The following is a 5000-nucleotide window of genomic DNA, read 5'->3' on the forward strand; positions in this document are numbered from 1 at the left end:
AAATGCAACGTGCCCTCTTGGCGGGAGCAACTTGACCGCCCCCGTGGGGAAAGGTCAACTCGGGGCCCGGGAAAGTCGCCGAGTCCGACCCCATACACTTCCATGAGTTGGGGGTTTTGGCCTTCCCGGCCCAAGGCTCGCCTTATTTCGGCCTGCACTTTCGGAAAAGGGTGCATTCCTTTTGGTTAATGATTTCACCAGCCCGGGTCTTAGCCTCTGCCCCGACGGCTAAGTCTTTTGGTTAATGATTTCCTGCGGCTGGGACTACCCTTTCCCCCGCCCTGCAGGCACCCGGGTCGGGAGGCCGTCGGGGGCACTTTCCGGGGCAAATCCGGACCCTTACGCAAGGGAGAGTGCGCCCCCCGCCTCGGCCGGGGGTCAGGCTGCCGCCTATTAAGCCCGACAGAAAACCCGAAAAATGGACGAAAATGGGAAAAAATCCCCATCCGAAAAAGGCTTAAAAGTCGGTTGGGCGGCAGCTAGGGTCGGTCTCTGCAGACCTGGAGGCTCGGGTGGACTCTTGGAATAAACGTCCAAGTCCCGACTTGCCACCTCCTACTACTGTGCAGATACCCCGCCAACCCCCAGCCACCCGAATGACAAGCGTCCGATCAGCGGGACGAATTTGACAACTCTGGCCGGACCTCTGGAACTCCATCCCGGGTAACCGGGGCAAATTTTTCCGCTTGATCGCCCTTCCACTGGTTAACCATTTGCCCTTTCGGACTTAGTCTCTGGACATTATTCGACGGATTTTCTGGTTAACCATTTGCCCTTTCGGACTTAGTCTCTGGGCATTATTTTCGACTTTTTGGTTAATGATTTCACACTTTTTACTTACTTTTGCGCTTTTTGGTTAATGATTACTCTGCTTACTGGTTAATTATTTGCCCTTTCGGACTTAGTCTCTGGACATTATTTTCGAGTTTTTGGTTAATGATTTCACACTTTTAACATATTTTTGCGCTTTTTGGTTAATGATTACTCTGCTTACTGGTTAATTATTTGCCCTTTCGGACTTAGTCTCTGGAGATTATTTTCGAGTTTTTGGTTAATGATTTCACACTTTTTACTTACTTTTGCGATTTTTGGTTAATGATTTCACACTTTTTACTTACTTTTGCGCATTTTGGTTAATGATTACTCTGCTTACTGGTTAACCATTTGCCCTTTCGGACTTAGTCTCTGGACATTATTTTCGAGTTTTTGGTTAATGATTTCACACTTTTAACATATTTTTGCGCTTTTTGGTTAATGATTACTCTGCTTACTGGTTAACCATTTGCCCTTTCGGACTTAGTCTCTGCACATTATTTTCGAGTTTTTGGTTAATGATTTCATACTTTTTACTTACTTTTGCGCTTTTTGGTTAATGATTACTCTGCTTACTGGTTAACCATTTGCCCTTTTGGACTTAGTCTCTGGACATTATTTTCGAGTTTTTGGTTAATGATTTCACACTTTTTACTTACTTTTGCGATTTTTGGTTAATGATTACTCTGCTTACTGGTTAACCATTTGCCCTTTCGGACTTAGTCTCTGGAGATTATTTTCGAGTTTTTGGTTAATGATTTCACACTTTTTACTTACTTTTGCGATTTTTGGTTAATGATTTCACACTTTTTACTTACTTTTGCGCATTTTGGTTAATGATTACTCTGCTTACTGGTTAACCATTTGCCCTTTTGGACTTAGTCTCTGCACATTATTTTCGAGTTTTTGGTTAATGATTTCACACTTTTAACATATTTTTGCGCTTTTTGGTTAATGATTTCACACTTTTTACTTACTTTTGCGATTTTTGGTTAATGATTACTCTGCTTACTGGTTAACCATTTGCCCTTTCGGACTTAGTCTCTGGACATTGTTTTCGACATTTTGGTTAATGATTTCACACTTTTAACTTAATTTTGTGCTTTTTGGTTAATGATTTCATACTTTTTACTTACTTTTGCCCTTTTTGGTTAATGATTACTCTGCTTACTGGTTAACCATTTGCCCTTTCGGACTTAGTCTCTGGAGATTATTTTCGAGTTTTTGGTTAATGATTTCACACTTTTTACTTACTTTTGCGATTTTTGGTTAATGATTACTCTGCTTACTGGTTAACCATTTGCCCTTTCGGACTTAGTCTCTGCACATTATTTTCGAGTTTTTGGTTAATGATTTCACACTTTTAACATATTTTTGCGCTTTTTGGTTAATGATTACTCTGCTTACTGGTTAACCATTTGCCCTTTCGGACTTAGTCTCTGCACATTATTTTCGACTTTTTGGTTAATGATTTCACACTTTTAACATATTTTTGCGCTTTTTGGTTAATGATTTCATACTTTTTACTTACTTTTGCGCCTTTTGGTTAATGATTACTCTGCTTACTGGTTAACCATTTGCCCTTTCGGACTTAGTCTCTGGAGATTATTTTCGAGTTTTTGGTTAATGATTTCACACTTTTTACTTACTTTTGCGATTTTTGGTTAATGATTACTCTGCTTACTGGTTAACCATTTGCCCTTTCGGACTTAGTCTCTGGACATTATTTTCGAGTTTTTGGTTAATGATTTCACACTTTTTACTTACTTTTGCGATTTTTGGTTAATGATTTCACACTTCTTACTTACTTTTGCGATTTTTGGTTAATGATTACTCTGCTTACTGGTTAACCATTTGCCCTTTCGGACTTAGTCTCTGGACATTATTTTCGAGTTTTTGGTTAATGATTTCACACTTTTTACTTACTTTTGCGATTTTTGGTTAATGATTTCACACTTTTAACTTACTTTTGCGATTTTTGGTTAATGATGACTCTGCTTACTGGTTAATTATTTGTACTTTCGGACTTGGTCTCTGGACATTATTTTCGACTTTTTGGTTAATGATTTCACACTTTTAACATAATTTTGCGCTTTTTGGTTAATGATTACTCTGCTTGCTTGTTACTGATTTCCCCTTTCGGACTTGATCTCTGGCCGTTCTTTTCGACCTTTTTGGATCAGGTTTCCACACTCTGAAATTATTTTGGGCTCACTGATTAGGCGAGATCAAGGGGGCATGCCTGGGCACTTTGGGCTCAGTTTGGGAAGGCGGCGTCCGTGTGCTCCTCCGCCCTTCCCGCACTTGCGGCTAGGTTTGCCAAACTGCGCTGACCCGCAGCCCTGCCTTTTTGCCCACGGCACACGGAACGACTCAAGTCTGGCTCCGTTCCAGGCCGTTGCCTCCGGCTGCCCGCCGTCCGGCCGGCCTGGGACGTACCCCGGCTGACGGCGCCGGAGGCCCTCTAGCAGCCACCGGTGCCGCGGGCCAATGGGTCCGGGCGTTCCGGAGCTATCGGTGGGGAAGTGCTCTCCCCTTTTCCTGACGCCGTTCGCCCGAGCAGAGGTGCAGCCTGACGGGACTGCTGTCGCCTTCCGCGGCGCACCGGCCCCTTTCACCTGCCGTCGACCGCGCGGAGCTCGGACCTCCCTCCCCGAAGTTATGGCCCCGGCGCCGGAGGGTGCCCGGGGCCGGGCATTCAGCGGGGTGAGTCTTAACCTTCCCGGTCAGCCTGCGGGGTCGGTGCGCCGGCACTCGACGCCGGAGGGTCCCCTCTTTCCGTAGAGCCCCGCCCGGTGCCGATCGGCCGGCGGATTGCGGAGCGAACCGCGCCTGACCGACGGGCCTCGGAAACCCGTTGCAGTCGACGGGGGGGAACCGGACAGCGGGACGAGGTGCCGATTCCACCCGCAGATTCGATCCCGAAATCCCGCGGGATTCGGCGGTCCGACCCGACAGATTCAAACGTCGCCCGGGCGGCCCCCAGCGGTCGGGCCGGCCTGGTTCCGCCACCGCCCGATGCCCCTCGCCCCCGGCTACCGCCGGCCGCGCAGACCGAGCGAATGCGGCCGGACGTCCGGCGGCAATCGGCCGGAAAGCGGTATGGCCATTTCCTACTGTCCCTCGGACGGGCAGAGGGGCGGCGCCGGGGCACTCGCGGACCAGGCCGCGCCCCTCCGAGCCCTACCGCCTGCCGTCGACCGCGCGGGGATCGGACCTCCCTCCCCGAAGTTATGGCCCCGGAGCCGGAGGGTAGCCGGGGCCGGGCATTCAGCGGGGTGAGTCTTCACCTTCCCGGTCAGCCTGCGGGGTCGGTGCGCCGGCACTCGACGCGGGAGGGTCCCCTCTTTCCGTAGAGCCCCGCCCGGTGCCGATCGGCCGGCGGATTGCGGAGCGAACCGCGCCTGACCGACGGGCCTCGGAAACCCGTTGCAGTCGACCGGGGGGAACCGGACAGCGGGACGAGGTGCCGATTCCACCCGCAGATTCGATCCCGAAATCCCGCGGGATTCGGCGGTCCGACCCGACAGATTCAAACGTCGCCCGGGCGGCCCCCAGCGGTCGGGCCGGCCTGGTTCCGCCACCGCCCGATGCCCCTCGCCCCCGGCTACCGCCGGCCGCGCAGACCGAGCGAATGCGGCCGGACGTCCGGCGGCAATCGGCCGGAAAGCGGTATGGCCATTTCCTACTGTCCCTCGGACGGGCAGAGGGGCGGCGCCGGGGCACTCGCGGACCAGGCCGCGCCCCTCCGAGCCCTACCGCCTGCCGTCGACCGCGCGGGGATCGGACCCTCCTCGCCGAAGTTATGGAGGTAAGACCGGGAGGCTGCCCAGGGTCGGGACTTCAACCGGCTGCCGCCACCCTTTCCCGCCTGTCCCACGGGCTCGGAGATCCAGGCCCTGCAAAGACCCTCCGGTCGCCACCCGACAGGTGCTTTACCGGAGAAATCGTAAACCGGCGTCAGGGCCGGACCTGTCCCGCAGAGGGCAGCCTGCGCCCTTATGCTTTCCCTTTTGCTTTGGCCCCGCAGTAGCAAATGGTTCACCGATAAGTCGGGAACCCACACGCCCGGCCCCACCCGCCCATCCTTCCGCAATGCATCGCCTAGACACACGCACCAAGGGCGCTCTCCTTCCCCCGCCTCCCACATCCCACAGGATGTGCCCTCAGACCACGGCGCCCACACA

Source organism: Heterodontus francisci, unplaced genomic scaffold (assembly GCF_036365525.1).
Source record: "Heterodontus francisci isolate sHetFra1 unplaced genomic scaffold, sHetFra1.hap1 HAP1_SCAFFOLD_2063, whole genome shotgun sequence".
Lineage (NCBI taxonomy): Eukaryota > Metazoa > Chordata > Chondrichthyes > Heterodontiformes > Heterodontidae > Heterodontus > Heterodontus francisci.